At 40.0% G+C, this 17,237-nt stretch overlaps 1 protein-coding gene and 1 non-coding gene across 3 annotated transcripts in view; one reads left to right on the top strand and one right to left on the bottom strand.

Moving 5' to 3' along the window:
- Positions 1-17,237, top strand: part of PPP2R5E (protein phosphatase 2 regulatory subunit B'epsilon) — a 158,533-nt gene that overhangs the window by 92,967 nt on the left and 48,329 nt on the right. The gene's annotated exons all lie outside the window — the stretch shown is intronic.
- On the bottom strand, positions 3,232-3,338 carry LOC114115966 (U6 spliceosomal RNA). The gene has a single exon (XR_003590066.1). It is a non-coding gene; the product is annotated as a U6 spliceosomal RNA (small nuclear RNA).

The raw sequence follows: 17,237 nt of genomic DNA, 5'->3' as shown, positions 1-17,237 counted from the left end.
GTAGTTCCGAATTCTCCTCTGTTCCACCCAAACCACAGTCCTTGAGATGGTCATATCCCCTAAGTTCATGTGCTGCCTGCATGGCAGTCCTCCCCCTCTCTCCTCATTAGAAACAAGAGGGCCATATCTGCAGCCAAGGGATCCTGAAATTGCTTGGTTAGCCTGGATTTAGAGCTAGGAAGTTAGATATTTAAATGTCCTTTCATCTCTACGGCCCCTAATCCTTAGAAGTATTTACAATTACTTTAGTTGTACAGCCTGCCTATTTGTGGTCCTTCCTGGGTCAGTGATATAGACGGAATAACCTGGGCTACTTACTTAGCTGTGTGATCTTAGCTGAATCTTCATCCTAAGATCGTTACGCACTGTAACTTTATAAAGTTATTGTGATGTGACTATTGTTATCATTTATGGTACTACTTTTGCCACCTTTGTTAGACTTATTTTTTTCTTTGAATGGATTAATCAGTTTTTTGGTTACAATGAAGTCTTGCTAGCATGAAAGCTCTTTGTGTCATTAAGGTGGCTTTTCACATCTTTGACTATTGATTTTAAACTTTAATTCTCTCTGGGAAATCTTATTTTCAAGTCTGTTTTTTTGGGATGGGGTATGGCCCTGTAAATCTGCAAGTGCCCATGTCTATATAATTGTATTAGTTTGTCCAAAACGTTTGCTTGAATTTTTCCATAACGTCATAGGAAAAACCTGAACAAACTTTTTGGCCAACACAATATATACATATGTATGTACTGTCTTTAGTTCACCTATATAACATTTTTTTCTGATATTACTTGCATAGTAATATCCACACTGTATTAATAATTTACCACTTCTCTTCTGCAAACATTGTCTCTTAACATATCTGATAGGGATTTCAATGGGTTTAGTTTAATTTAAACATTCTGAGGAGCAGGTTTTAACTCAGGAAGCAGTGAGCTACTCATGATTGCTGTTTGCTTCATTTACAAGCTGTAGTCCCTCTGGCTTAACTGCTTCACAGATTGTTGAGAGTTTTCAATATACTTAAAATGGTTTGACAGCTGTGACTTGTCTAGCGCTGAACTATCCAATACTATGATTTCACTGAGATGAGAATATTTCTCTTCTGTCTCCTCCCACCTTGCCCCCAGGCTGGCAGCAAAGTCTGCAGGATAAGTTACAGTACAGCATTCAAGTTTTGATTTCTCTTTTATCCCACCTTATAATTTAACCTAGAAACTGAAAATATGGTTAGTTGTGTAAGCAATACTTCTGGAAAAACCTGCCAAGAAAATGGATGACAAAATGACTGGAAAGTCCTGCCGGTCATATATTTAAGTGGGTCCTTACCTCTAGCAGAGCAGCTCAATCGATGTTAGTTTCTATGGCCCAGACTTCTCTTTACTGAAGGAGGACAGAAATGAGAGAGAGGGATTTATTGGTTGATTCTCTAAGGGAAAAGCCGATTACACCGTAGCAGTGCATTATTAGCAGGAAAAAGTGGAGAAAATGAGTGTCTTCCATGTGGAATTCTGAGAGACAGTGATGCTTGAGGCAAGAATTTGGCAAGAAAACAATGAGCAGGTCCTTTCCAAGAGGTAGCTGGCCTCTGAACAATAGTAAAAGCCAAACTTGATCTGTAGATGAAAACAAGAAATAGCCTATCTAGTGACTTCTGCAGAGAAAGTTGCCTCTGAAAAGTGAGGGGAAGATAAGGGACGTTATTCTATGTAGTTACAGTGATGAATAGAGAAGTGGTGGGGGTTAGCCCGTCAGTGGAGGAGGAACTAAGGGAAAGAGCAGAGCCTGAGGCAGAATTCAGGGAAGAGCAATGCCAGGAGAGGCGGGCAGGGGTGACACAGAGAAGAGAGGATGTTTCTGAGTAGAAATAGGACTGGGCATAACTATCTGGTAAGTTGGAGAGCAAGTTTATTTTTTCATAAAATGGACAAGCAAGGTATTTTGGAGAGTATATTTCCTGGCCCTCCAGAAATGTAGGTTACAAACAGAGTAGGGGGGCTGGGCAGGTGCTTACATGAGCATACCATGGATTTTTCCCTTCCTGAAGAAGTTAAGCCTTTTATGAGAATAGGGTAGAACATGCTGGAATAACCCCAGCCTCTTTCTTTTGTGGGACTTTTGGATTTTTCTCTGAGAAGTTAGAAAAATTTAGACAGTAAGGTAAGGTGCTAGAAAATGGAGTTTTGTATTGTCAGGAACAACGCGGGGTGTCTCATGCCCTATTCTGGAAAGCAAGCATAGTAATTTGAAGGATAAAATAATTGGAAGGCAGTGGTCTTTAAGAGCACATTTTATTTTATTTTATTTTTTAATTTTAAAATCTTTAATTCTTACATGTGTTCCCAAACATGAACCCCCCTCCCACCTCCCTCCCCATAACATCTCTCTGGGTCATCCCCATGCACCAGCCCCAAGCATGCTGTATCTTGCATCAGACATAGACTGGCGATTCAATTCTTACATGATAGTATACATGATAGAATGCCATTCTCCCAAATCATCCCACCCTCTCCCTCTCCCTCTGAGTCCAAAAGTCCGTTATACACATCTGTGTCTTTTTTCCTGTCTTGCATACAGGGTTGTCATTGCCATCTTTCTAAATTCCATATATATGTGTTAGTATACTGTATTGGTGTTTTTCTTTCTGGCTTACTTCACTCTGTATAATCGGCTCCAGTTTCATCCATCTCATCAGAACTGATTCAAATGAATTCTTTTTAACGGCTGAGTAATACTCCATTGTGTATATGTACCACAGCTTTCTTATCCATTCATCTGCTGATGGACATCTAGGTTGTTTCCATGTCCTGGCTATTATAAACAGTGCTGCGATGAACATTGGGGTACATGTGTCTCTTTCAATTCTGGTTTCCTTGGTGTGTATGCCCAGCAGTGGGATTGCTGGGTCATAAGGTAGTTCTATTTGCAATTTTTAAAGGAATCTCCACACTGTTCTCCATAGTGGCTGTACTAGTTTGCATTCCCACCAACAGTGTAGGAGGGTTCCCTTTTCTCCACACCCTCTCCAGCATTTATTGCTTGCAGATTTTTGGATCACAGCCATTCTGACTGGTGTGAAGTGGTACCTCATTGTGGTTTTGATTTGCATTTCTCTAATAATGAGTGATGTTGAGCATCTTTTCATGTGTTTGTTAGCCATCCGTATGTCTTCTTTGGAGAAATGTCTATTTAGTTCTTTGGCCCATTTTTTGATTGGGTCGTTTATTTTTAAAAATATGGAACGCTTCACGAATTTGCGTGTCATCCTTGCGCAGGGGCCATGCTAATCTTCTCTGTATCGTTCCAATTTTAGTATATGTGCTGCCGAAGCGAGCACTAAGAGCACATTTTAAATGGAAGCTAAAAGGGTTGGTAGACAGTGCCCCTAGAACCCTCTCTTGTTTTTCTTCTGAGGAACGTACACACACGCTTTTGCCTCCCACTCCAAGACGCGGCTGGCACGCCTCTGTGTGGCTGGTGAGGGGGGCTGCCTGGCTGGAGTGGCGTATCTTACTCAGTTTATTATGGAGAGTAGTATCTGGTAAAGAGTGATGTTCATCTCTGGTCAGAGGTGGGTCAGGTGTGTTTTTGTTTTCACTGCTCACCCTCTAGCTCAGGGCTTTATTTTACTAATGAAGGGTCACAGAGACAAGAGAATTACACACAGACACAGAGTAAGGGGCAGTGACAGTTTGGGCAATTTCCTGTTTATCTTCAGTAATTTTATGTAAGAACACATACTCAGTAGCCAGAAATGCCCCCTTAGGAGCCTCCAGTATTTTGTGTGTTTTTTTAATTCAAAATTCAAGAGGTTTAATTATTCCTTTAGCACTGGCTGATTTTGAAAGTAAATCGCTGAAAGCAGATGTTAAAAGACTATATGTGTTCTAAAAAAAGCGCCGTGTTGTTATTGTTTTATCAACTTGGGCACTGTGATTCTTGCTGGAATCACTTAACTTAGCAGTTTTAATAACTTTCTGGGGTGTTAGGACCTGCAGTCCGTGCATAATGAAACGTAGTGAAAACCTGGTGTCACAGGGCGAGCCTGAGTGTGGGGTGTGAGCGTTCGACTGCCAACAGCAAGACAGCCTGCTCTGTATTTATACACAGCAAGCACCATGACTATTGCAGTGTTTACACCTCTATTTTTGGATTCCAAGATTTAATATCAACAATCTTCACTTTTGGATTCACTGCTACATTTCCAATTTTGGAGACTGGTGCAATATAGTTGTCTCTCTGTGGGAAATATTTCCCTGTGATGGTTCGTGTGGGGATAATAGACTCTAGAGAGAATAAATTTGACATTATTGTCAGCATGTCAGCAGGTAAAAAGTTGCCTCTTTGAGCAAAGTCTAGTCTTGAAATAGAAGCCTAATGGGAGTGGAGGGTGCATGGTTGGAATTTGTGGGAAATGAGATGGAGCCGCAGGGATGGCTCTAGATTACAGAGGTCTTGGCAGGCTAAGTAGAGGAGAGTAGGCTTAATCTCATGGATAGCAAGCAGGAAGTTGCTAAGGTTTTTGAATAGGAGGTGAAATGTAAATGATATACTAATTTTTCTCTCTCCTACCCCACAAGGAGAGCTTCCTGCCAGCTCCTTTGTGTGGCTTCTCGGTGGGCCGATTCAGCCCACGATGGCCAATGGCAGAGGACTGTTGTCCCAGTCCTGTCCGATGGTGGCAAACGAAGAGGAGCTAGAGAAGAGCATGTAAAGAAACTCCCCATCTTCCCTATTTTTTTTCTGTGTTCATCAAAGAAAGTTCAGAAACCAGAGGGAAAAATGATCTATAGTTCATTATTTAAATTCAGTCATTGCCTACATTTTGGCCGGTTTCCTCCTATCAGTTTTTTTTTAAATGAGATTTTCCCCTTAAGTTAAAAAAATTTTTTTAAGATATGTGGAATATAATTTTAAGAATAGAGCTTAGGCAGTGAATGTTCAGTGAATTTAACAATTCTATTTACTCAGTAACCATAACCCCAAATCTAGAACATTGCTGTCACTAAGGAAAATTTCCTGTTTCCTCTCATGTTTTCCCTTGTTAAATTTTTTTCTAATCTTACTATATATATAATTTATATTAAAATTTTTCTTTAGAATTATGATGCAAGCATGCTTTCATGTAGTTAAATATCTTTTAAAAACATCAGTCTAATGTCTGCCTCATACTCCATCTTGTAGATATACCATTGTTTACTTGGCTGTTTTCCCATGTGGAAGACATTTAAACTGCTTGCACATTTCCACTGTGAGAAGTAACACCACCATTAACTCCAAGAGACATTATGAAGGAATAACTAAAATGACTTCTCGATAAGTTGCATAAAGGCAGATAACGAAGAGGAAGAGTTAAAGACAGTTCTCAAGAGTTAGAATGAGGAAGGTGAAAGGAGAATTCTCTTTTATGGGGAAGTGGAGGATGTGATTGGTTTTGACTGGAGTGAATTTGAGATCTACTGAGAACTGCTTTGTATACAGTTGGAAATAATGGAGTTAAGGATATCCTAGTGCCTTGGAAACAGAAATCAAAGAGAAAAGGTGACAGAAAACTGAGACGGGAACTTCCTGCTGAGGATTCAGCTTTGCTCCACCTTGAGATTTAGTGATGATCTCTCTTTTGAGATGTGTGTACTTGTTCCTTGGGTGAAATTGATGACTTTGAGCCATTCATTGACTTCTCTATTTAATATTCCAAGACCCAGAATGTGCTTTGCTTTCTGTTCTGCTTCACGCTGAGACCTTTTACCGCGATTGGTGCTAATTCTGAGAAAGCAAACTTGATGTGGGGGTCTCTCACTTTTCTTTGGCTGAGGTCAGAGCAGGTGCCATTTAATATTCTTGACCTTCTACTGGATTCTTTCCCACTAATGGAGGGTTGATGTATTAGCATAAGGAAATTGCTTGAATTTGCAGAAGTTATTGAAGAATGGAAGAAATAATTTTGTAGGAAATGATGGCTAACTTTTGAGTAAATAGCAGGAATTGAACACATGCACATATGCAGGGTACATCATGAGAAACACTGGGCTGGAAGAAGCACAAGCTGGAATCAAGATTGCCGGGAGAATAACCTCAGATATGCAGATGACACCACTCTTATGGCAGAAAGTGAAGAGGAGCTAAAGAGCCTCTTGATGAAAGTGAAAGAGGAGAGTGAAAAAGGGGGCTTAAAGCTCAACATTCAGAAACTAAGATCATGGCATCTGGTCCCATCACTTCATGGCAAATAGATGGGGAAACAGTGGAAACAGTGTCAGACTTTATTTTTTTGGGCTCCAAAATCACTGCAGATGGTGACTGCAGCCATGAAATTAAAAGACGCTTACTCCTTGGAAGAAAAGTTATGACCAACCTAGATAGCATATTAAAAAGCAGAGACATTACTTTGCTGACTAAGGTCCGTCTCGTCAAGGCTATGGTTTTTCCTGTGGTCATGTATGGATGTGAGAGTTGGACTGTGAAGAATGCTGAGTGCTGAAGAATTGATGCTTTTGAACTGTGGTGTTGGAGAAGACTCTTGAGAGTTCCTTGGACTGCAGGAGATCTAACCAGTCCATTCTAAAGGAGGTCAATCCTGGGTGTTCTTTGGAAGGACTGATGCAGAAGCTGAAACTCCAATACTTCGGCCACCTAATGCGAAGAGTTGACTCATTGGAAAAGACCCTGATGCTGGGAAGGATTGTGGGCAGGAGGAGAAGGGGATGACAGAGGATGAGATGGCTGGATAGCATCACCAACTCGATGGACATGAGTTTGAGTGAACTCTGGGAGTTGGTGATGAACAGGGAGGCCTGGTGTGCTGCAATTAATGGGGTCTCAAAGAGTCAGACATGACTGAACTGAACACATGTCTACTTCCTTTATCTCTGAAACCACACAGAAATTACTAAAAGGAAGTAAAACACACAGGATAAAAGTGAAACGGAGAGATCTCAGAATCAACATTTTGGAAACCATAAAGCAGATGACCTGGTGATCACTACCAAGGCTGATTAGAGAAGGCTGAATTCTGGTCCATAGCAACGATAGTTTGGAAATTGCCAGCTCACACTGCATTAACTCCAGAAGGTGCAGAAAGGTACTTTTCAAAGTAAGGGTGCTTGCGGTGAAAACAGACTTGGTGGACAGTCTGTGTTAGATATAGCTGGAACTGCTTCTCCCAAACCAGGCAGCCAGATGACTGCTCCTCCCAACCCGCAGCAGAAGACTCTGGAAAGGCTAAACTGGAAGGAATCTGAACTCAGGGGCATTGGTTCCGAGCAGCAGTACCTTTCTGAAAGCAGGGAAGTGTGAGTGAAAAGATCCTTAACCCTCTTCCCCCCTCAGCTCCCAGTTCCTTTATGCCATTATTCTGGAGGTGGATGCTTCTTCTCTGGAGACTTAGATAAGCCCGAGAGAAAAGATCCAAAGGCACCAATAAAAGGAGCGTTCCTGGGCGGGTGAAAGGATGGCTGTGGTAAGGAAGTAGCCCAGCCAGTCTCACTGTGGAGGAAGAAGCCCACTGCCCAGTGCCATCCTCTCATACAGGTCTCCCATTTTAATACGACTGGGTTTGATGCTGAGTAAGAGCACCAATTTTGTGGGTTTAAATCCTCTCTTCAGGTTAGTTTTCCAAGATTTTGAACTTTATGTAAATGTACATGGAGGGGTTCAGCTCAGATGTCTTCCTCTTTCCCTTGCAACCCCGACCCTCCAAGTCTCTTTTCCTGCCACTGGTCTTCACAGTCTTCTGATGAGCGTAGGTCAGGCAGAGTGGAGCAAAAGAGCAATGGCCTGTCCTTCACACACTTTCTCCCTTTTGTCTCCTTGTAGCTAAGTGTTGATGTTATTCTTCAAAACTGCACCTGGTACTTGTATTTGATCTGTGTTCAAGTTCTGTTGACTGTCTGTCCTTGATCTCTCATGGACAGATTCCTTTCTTCCTATACAATTGTCAGTGCTCTGATTCTTCTAGAAACCGATCGTCTAAAGGGGTCAAATTATTTTCAGAAAAATCCAGTTCTATCTGTTGATCACAACAGTTATCAGCTACTGCCACCACCACCAGCAGCAGTAATAACATAAGTGAAAACAGGTTGTTTTTTTTTCCCCTAGTCTGTGTAATCTGAATAGTGTGTGTACCTAGTAGATTTTGAAAGGAAAACTTGATTAAGGAAATATTGATATAAGTAAAAATGTTGGTATCCTTGTGAGTTAGGAAAATGCCTAAGATTTCTATTACTCTAATCTTTTGAATTTGGCTATGTATTTAAAAACTCTAATTGGGCAATATAAGTGTTTAAGCTTCCTTTTGTTGTTTGTTTTGTTATTTGTTACTCTCCTTCTTCAACTGATTGCTAAGCTGCTTAAAAATTTTTTTTTATCATTAAAAAATGTTCTTTCTGCCTCATTTCATAAATCAGTTTTAATAAAATAGCTGCTATGTCCTAGAAAGCCCTATTAATACAGATTTAAAATATGATGGTGAATGGGTAACAATAGTTAGGTTGTAATCGTTGACTTTAGAAATCTTTTAAATCCTCTTAGATTTCTGGATCTTGTGAAACAAACTGCACAACTGTCTTACGGGCGTATTTCTTAGTCACATGGAAACAATGCTCTCTGTCTTGGTTCTGGTTTGGTGAATGTGTTCTGAAAGGTATAGAGCTTTGTCCACAAAGATGATTTTCTGATAAAAATGTGAACAACCTTACTGGAGTAGCTTGATACACTTATGTATCACAGTATTTCAGTCCTTATTGTGTTGCTAAGACCTGTGCTTGTGATCTGCGTGGAGGTGGTTTTGGTTCAAGGAATCATATTCTAGTGAGCATGTCTGGAATGATAAGTTGGGGAAATGCTTGTCTGAAACTTCTAATTTCATTGACACTTACCATATTTAATATATTAGAAAATAAAATGACACCTGTAGTGGATGGCTCATAATCTAAGAAGTTGTTATACTGATTTAATTAAATTTCTCCTCTTTAGAATTAGTGCTAAGGACTTGTCTTTATATTAGAATAAGATTTTAATGATTCCATGAGTTAGATGTAAGTTTTAAATAGCCTTGTCCATTCATGTAGACAGTGAGGTTTAAAAAGAAAATTTGTACCTAGTCTGAAGTAGAGACTACAGGAGATTTATTATAATTAAAAGACATAGTTTGCCTTTCAAATCATTGATTGAAGGGATTGCCAATGAATTAAATTAAGTGCTAATTGAAAGTTTAAAATGTTGCCATTTGTTTCCTAATCAGAGCATCAGTTAAAAAGATAGTTTATCTTCTGCAGTTTCCTTGAGCATAATTACAAAGGCTTTGGGATTTCCCCCTTTGTTTTTATTTATCTGTAATTAAAAGGGGCTGAGAGTCAGGTTTGGAAGGTTCTTTATAATTGGGATCACTAAGAATTCTTAAATTTGGTGTTACCAAAAGTAACTTGACATTATATATGTATATGTTGTTACTTTCATGTTACAAAAATTATATAACATAGCAAGGTGTACCTAAGCAAATTTTGTTAGAATTTCATTTCTTACCGTTTGAATGTTTAATACAAATTCTAGTATGTTTGGAAATCAGTCTTCTCTGTTCAAATGTCTGATTTATAGATTTTAAAGTAAGTTTTATTTCAGTTTACATTTATATTTTGGATGTGATTATTTTTAAAAATTGCATCTATGGCAGATGTTGATGAACTACTATGAATTTTCTTTCGAAATTTAGTTTTAGTATATCTATTTAGATATATCTTTTGGGCTACCACAGAATACTATGAGAATAATGCATGATGACCTGGTTTCAACATTGAGTTTCCTGGGTCCTGCCTCTGCTTATAAATACTCGATTAAACCATTTGTTTCTTTTTAATACATGGTAGATTATGGAATGATAAATGAAGAACTGGATGAAAACCTCAGGGATATTATTGAAATTGTTACTTACATGAGGTCTTGATACAAATTTTGCTAGAGGAGTGCCAGAGGAGTAATGGCGTTTTGAATTTTACTTGAATGTTCTCTGCTTAACATCATTCATATAGCTCTTTTTTATTAGAAAACTTACTTCTTAGATGTAATCCCAAGAAAATTTATTTTATAGTTATGATGTCATTTTTTGTATTTATAGCTAGTATTGCATAAGTATTTGAAACTACAGTTTCACAGATGAAAGGGGGAGAAACCTTTCTGATGTTAATTAGCTTACCTGCTTTTATCGAAGAAAGATGACACTTAATCATCTAGAAAGTATTATTTTAAAGCACAGGGAAGATAATTTAAGTTACCTTGTTATACTGTGGTAGAACTGTCCCTGATCACATTACATGCCTGGTTTTCCCAGGCCTTAAATATTAATAGTGCTAACAAATATATAACCAAAGGAAATAAAAAGTATTCCTTTAATACCTTTAAAAAGTACTTTTTAATATTCGTTCAAGTTAAATAGGTGTTTGTTTTTTTTTAAGCAGTACTCAACTGTATTATCCTTACCTTCTGTTTTGTTCATTATTAATACTGGGAGATATTTAGTGAGTAGTTACTAGGTGCGTCCACATTCTGTTCTTTTATGCTAGGCTAGTTATTTTCCTTAAGCAATAACAATAGCAAGATGTCAACAAAAACCATGGTGTAAAGTTAGTAGTTTCTATGGAGAGAAAGAGATTGAGGATATTGAGTTTTCCTGCAGTAATTTAATAAATTATTTAAAATGCTAGTAGTTGTATTTTAATATTGCAGGTTAAAATGAAATAAGTTGTTTAATCAAAAACTGATGAAAATATGCCTAAACACTTATTTTGCTAGATGGGCTATGTACTTAGAAACATTTTAGTCTTCTCTTTCACATTTGGTCAAGACTTCTAACTTTTTTTCTTTATACCAAAGTTAACAGCAATCAGCAAGAAACCAAAGAACTGAAAAAATAAGAGAGCAGCCAGTCCCTCCAAGCAAGCTGCTGTCGGGTCCTAGGCCTTGCCTGGCATCTCCCGCTTTCATCCTCTTCCCCAGTGTGTTACAGTGCCAGTTTTGAGTTGCTACTGAGTTGTAACTGGTAGAGATTCTTAATTAACATTAGTATTATTTTAAGGTTGTTGGGTTTAGGAAATAAAAATACAGGGCACCTACTTCAATTTGAATTTCAGATAAACAGTGAATAACCTTTTTTAGTCCCCATGTAGTGTGTGGGATATATTTGACCAAAAAACTGTTTATGTGAAACTCAGACTTAACTGGTAACCTATATTTTATCTGGAAACCCTATTTGTTTCCATTTTTTCTATATTAGGTTCTAGGCATTCAGAAATTAAGGATTCCCAGGTGGCTCAGTGGTAAAGAATCTGCCTGCAAAGCAGGAGACCCCGGTTCAATCCCTGGGTAAGGAAGATGCTCTGGTGAAGGGAATGTCAACCCACTCCAGCATTCTTGCCTGGAGAATGCCATGGACAGAGGAGCCTGGTGGGCTGTAGTCCATAGGGTCATAATGAATTGGACACCACTGAGCGACTTACCACACACATGCCCATGCTTTCAGAAATGAGTAAAGAGCCCTAGAGGGACTCAGAAGCTAACTGGGCAAGGTGAGAAGGGATGTGTGAGCAGGAACACCAGAGAGGAAACTCACAGTCATCCAGGTGTTTGATGATGGGGCTGTGAACCGGACATCAGGGATTCAGGGCTTGCTTTATTTCTGTGTTAGTGCCGGGTAAGGGCATCAGCTTGAGTCTGAATGCTCTCAGAAAAAGAGTGTCCGTGCATGTCATTGAGGGCCACTGGCAGACCAGAAACCTAAGAAGGGGGTGATGGGAAAACAGAGTAATAAAAGTGGTAAAGAAACAAAAACTGGTGAGGGGAATTAGGGAAGAAAGAGAGAGAGATAAAGAAGGCAGGTCCATACATGGTCGTCAGGGGCGGTGGTAGAGGTGAGATGTCAAACAAAGAACCCCAAGAACCCTCTGAGAGATCATGGCAATTTTACCTTGAAAAACTCGCAAACTCTTAGGACCTCACTTTTCTGATTTCTTACAGTGGAACTGGATTTTTTTGTTGCTGTTATGTTGCTCAGTCATGTCCGACTATTTGCGAACCTATGGACTACAGCACGCCTGTCTTCTGTGTCCTTCACCTTCTTCTGGAATTTGCTCAAACTCATGTCCATTGAGTCGGGGATGCTATCCAGTCTTTCATCCTCTGCTGCCCTCTTCTCCTTTTGCTTTCAATCATTCCCAGCATCAGGGTCTTTTCCAGTGAGTCGGCTCTTTGTATCAGATAGCCAAAGTATTGGAGCTTCAGCTTCAGCATCAGTCTTTCCAATGAATATTCAGGGTTGATTTCCTTTAGTACTGACTGGTTTGATCTCCTTGCAGTTCATGGGACTCTCAGAGGTCTTTTCCAACACCATGGTTTGAAGGCATCAATTCTTCTAAGCTCAGCCTTCTTGATGGTCCAGCTCTCACATCTGTTTATGACTACTGGAAAAGCTGTTCCTTCTTTTACTATACAGACCTTTGCTGGCCAAGTGATGTCTCTGCTTTTTTAATTCATTGTCTAGGTTTGCCATTGCTTTCCTTCCAAGGAGCAATCATCTTTTAATTTCGTGGTGGTAGTTACTGTCCGCAGTGATTTTGGAACCCAAGAAAATAAAATCTGTCACTGCTTGTACTTTTCCCCCATCTGTTTGCCATGAAGTAATGAGACTGGATGCCATGATCTTAGTTTTTCTAATGTTGAGTTTTGAACCAGCGTTCTCACTCTCCTCTTTTCACCTTCATCAAGAGGCTCCTTAATTCCTCTTTACTTTTTGCTCTTTGAGTAGTATCATCTGCACATCTGAGGTTATTGATATTTCTCCTGGCATTTCACATGATGTACTCGGTGTGTTAAGTTAAATAAACAAAGTGACAATATACAGCTTTGTTGTGTTCCTTCCCCCATTTTGAACCACTTATTTGTTCCATGTAAGTTTCTAAGTGTTGCTTCTTGACCTGCATACAGGTTTCTCAAGAGACAGATGAGATGGTCTTGTATTCCCATCTTTTTAAGAATTTTCCACAGTTTGTTGTGATCCACACAGTCAAAGGCTTTAGCGTAGTCAATGAAGCAGAAGTAGATGTTTTTCTGGAATTCCCTTGCTTTCTCTGTGAACCAGCAAATGTTGGCAATTTGATCTCTGGTTCCTCTCCCTTTTCTAAACCCAGCTTGTACATCTAGAAGTTCTCGGTTCATGTACTGCTGAAGCCTAGCTTGAAGAATTCTGAATCTAACTTTGCTAGCATGAGAAATGAGTGCAATTGTCTGGTAGTTTGAACATTCTTTGGCACTACCCTTCTTTGGAATTGGAATGAAAACTGATCTTTTCCAGTACCGTGGCCACTGGTGAGTTTCTAAATTTGTTCCGTGTTGAGTGCAGCACTTTAACAGCATCATCTTTTAGGACTTTAAATAGCTCAGCTGGAATTCTGTTACCTTACTAGTCTCTAATAAGATCTGATTCTAAAAGCATCTCAGTGGAATCACCTACCCTAGGTTTTCTGTCTTTGAGGAGAAGTTTTAACATCCGGATTTAATGCCTGTTTCTCTCATTCCCAGCTTTGCTTTCTGTCCTTATCACTGCTTTCTAGAGACCAGGCCAGTGCCTTCAAGCCTTTAGTTTGGTCCAACTTTCAGTGTTTATTTTAATATTGTTGAAATGAAAATGAATAGACTTACCTCAAAAACACTTGTTTCTTAATTTTTTTGTTGCATTGACCCCAGTATAGATTAAAATAAAATAGAGATAGTATACTTTAAAAACTTTTGTTCATTTCTGGTAATTCATTATGAAAGAAATAAAACAGAAGGCTTAGGGCTAGAACCTCATACATTTAAATGTATTAATAGTGACAGTTTGTGACTTTATAAATACCTGGATGCATTTTAATCTAGCTTACATAGATGCTTTAAAAATTTCTTTGCAGTGAGGAGTGATGCTGGTGGCTAGTTGTGGTCACGATACATTTGCATAAGCATGCAACCGCCAGTTCAGTTCAGTTCAGTTCAGTCGCTCAGTTGTGTCCGACTCTGTGACCCCATGGGCCTGCAGCACGCCAGGCCTCCCTGTTGGTCACCAACTCTTGGAGTTTACTCAAACTCTTGTCCATTGAGTCAGTGATGCCATCCAACCATCTCATCCTCTGTCGTTCCCTTCTGCTCCCCTCTTTAATCTTTCCCAGCATCAGGGTCTTTTCAAATGACTCAGCTCTTCGCATCAGGTGGCCAAAGTATTGGAGTTTCAGCTTCAACATCAGTTCTTCCAATGAACATTCAGGACTGATTTTCTTTAGGATGGAGTGGTTTGATCTCCTTGCAGTCCAAGGGACTCTCAAGAATCTTCTCCAACACCACAGTTCAAAAGCATCAATTCTTTGGCACTCAGCTTTCTTTATGGTCCAACTCTCACATCCATACATGACTACTGAAAAAACCATAGTTTTGACTAGACAGACCTTTGTTGGCCAAGTAATGTCTCTCCTTTTTAATATGCTGTCTAGGTTGGTCATAACTTTTCTTCCAAGGAGCAAGTGTCTTTTAATTTCAAGGCTGCAGTCACCATCTGCAGTGATTTTGGAGCCGCCCCCCCCCCCCATAAAGTCTGTCACTGTTTCCACTGTTTCCCCATCTATTTGCCATGAAGTGATGGGACCAGATGCCATGATCTTAGTTTTCTGAATGTTTAGTCCTCTTTCACTTTCATCAAGAGGCTCTTTAGTTCTTTGCTTTCTGCCATAAGGGTGGTGTCATCTGCATATCTGAGGTTATTAATATTTCTCCTGGCAGTCTCAATTCCAGTTTTTGCTTCACCTAGCCAGCGTTTCTCTTGATGTACTCTGCATATAAGTTAAATAAGCAGGGTGACAGTATACAGCCTTGACATACTGCTTTCTTGATTTGGAACCAGTCTGTTATTCCATGTCCGGTTTTAACTGTTGCTTCCTGACCTGCATACATGTTTCTCAAGAGGCAGGTCAGATGGTCTGGTATTCCCATCTCTTGAAGAATTTTCCAGTTTGTTGTGATCCACACAGTCAAAGGCTTTGGCATAGTCAATAAAACAGAGGTAGATGGTTTTTTGGAACTCTCTTGCTTTTTCGATTATCCAGTGGGTGTTGGCAATTTGATCTCTGGTTCCTCTGCCTTTTCTAAAACCAGCTTGAACACCTGGAAGTTCATAGTTCATGTCCTATTGAAGCCTGGCTTGGAGAATTTTGAGCATTACTTTACTAGCGTGTGAGATGAGTGCAATTGTGTGGTAGTTTGAGCATTCTTTGGCATTGCCTTTCTTTGGGATTGGGATGAAAACTGACCTTTTCCAGTCCTGTGGCCACTGCTGAGTTTTCCAAATTTGCTGGCATATTGAGTGCAGCACTTTCACAGCATCATCTTTCAGGATTTGAAATAGCTCAACTGGAATTCTATCACCTCTGCTAGCTTTGTTCATAGTGATGCTTCCTAAGGCCCAGTTGACTTTGCATTCCAGGATGTCTGGCACTAGGTGAGTGATCATACCATCATGATTATCTGGGTCATGAAGATCTTTTTTGTATAGTTCTTCTGTGTATTCTTGCCACCTCTTCTTAGTATCTTCTGCTTCTGTTCAGTTCAGTTCAGTCACTCAGTCATGTCTAACTCTTTGTGGGCCTACGAACCACAGCACACCAGGCCTCCCTGTCCATCACCAACTCTTGGAGTTCACCCAAACTCATGTCCATTGAGTCAGTGATGCCATCCAACCATCTCATCCTCTGTCGTCTCCTTCTCCTCCTGTCCTCAATCTTTCCCAGCATCAGGGTCTTTTCAAATGAGTCAGCTCTTCGCATCAGGTGGCCAAAGTAATTGGAGTTTCAGCTTCAACATCCATCCTTCCAGTGAACACTCAGGACTGATCTTTAGGATGGACTGGTTGGATCTCCTTGCAGTCCAAGGGATTCCCAAGAGTCTTCTCCAACACTACAGTTCAAAAGCATCAATTCCTCAGTGCTCAGCTTTCTTTATAGTCCAACTCTCACATCCATACATGACTACTGGAAAACCCATAGCCTTGACTAGACGGACCTTTGTTGACAAAGCTCCTGTTAGGTACCTATTTAATTGTTACCTACTTAATAATCCTTTTAAAACCTGGCGTGTAAATCAGAAGTTACTGCCATGATAAAGGAAGATTTAATGGAAGCATATTTATTATTTTGAACAGTGGTTTTTAATCATTTTAGAGTCTGAAAGTCTTTTGGAAATATGATGAAGGCAACTGGGTCTTTTCCCAAGTTGGACTCACACATACGCAGTGCTGGCTAAGACTTCAGGAATTTAGAGAACTGTCCTCCTCGCTTTCATCCAAGGATGGCCCAGTTTTAAACTCATGATTTTGCAGCTCGGCTGTATAGTTCACCTGGTCCATTCATTCAGTCCTTCAACCATTCATTCATGAGGTAGATCCTAGACATTGTGAGAGGCTCTGATTTTTAACTCTCCTGACAATCATAATCTTTTTCAAATTCAAGAGCTTGTTTTTATCTTGAAATCAAAGGCATAATGCACATACCACATATCTCTAACTTGGTCTTTTTATGCATTTAGAACTTACTTGGTGTATCCCAAGAGGAAGAACAGCAGCTACTGAGTTTCATCCATATTCCTCTTGCTTTAATACAGCTTTTCTTAACTTCCTTTTAGTTGTTGTGCTGTGTGATCAGTCGTTTCCAACTCTTTTTGACCCCATGGACTGTAGCCTGCCAGGCTCCTTTGTCCACGAGATTCTCCAGGCAAGAATACTGGAGTGGGTTGCCATTCCTCCTCCAGGCAATCTTCCTGGTCCAGAAATGGAACCTATGTCTCTTGTACCTCCTGCATTGGCAGACAGATTCTTTATTATTAGCACCGTCTGAGTTATCCGTATCTGCTCTTATCTGTATAGTTATACTTGACAGCATTATAGCTCAGTTGGTAAAGAATCCACCTGTAATGCAGGAGATCCCAGTTCAATTCCTAGGTTGGGAAGATCCGCTGGAGAAGAGATAGGCTACCCACTCCAGTATTTTGGGGCTTCCCTTGTGGCTCAGTGGGTAAAGAATTCTCCTGCAGTGCAGGAGACTTGGGTTCCATCCCTGGGTTGGGAAGATCCTCTGGAGCAGGGAAAGGCTACCCACTCCAGTATTCTGGTCTGGGGAATTCCATGGACTGTATGGTCTATTCGGTTGCAAAGAATAGGACACGACTGAGCGGC

This window comes from Ovis aries, chromosome 7, assembly GCF_016772045.2.
Source record: "Ovis aries strain OAR_USU_Benz2616 breed Rambouillet chromosome 7, ARS-UI_Ramb_v3.0, whole genome shotgun sequence".
Classification (NCBI taxonomy): Eukaryota; Metazoa; Chordata; class Mammalia; order Artiodactyla; family Bovidae; genus Ovis; species Ovis aries.
The sequence above is the reverse complement of the archived record's forward strand: the minus strand, read 5'-3'. Positions and strand labels throughout refer to the sequence as shown.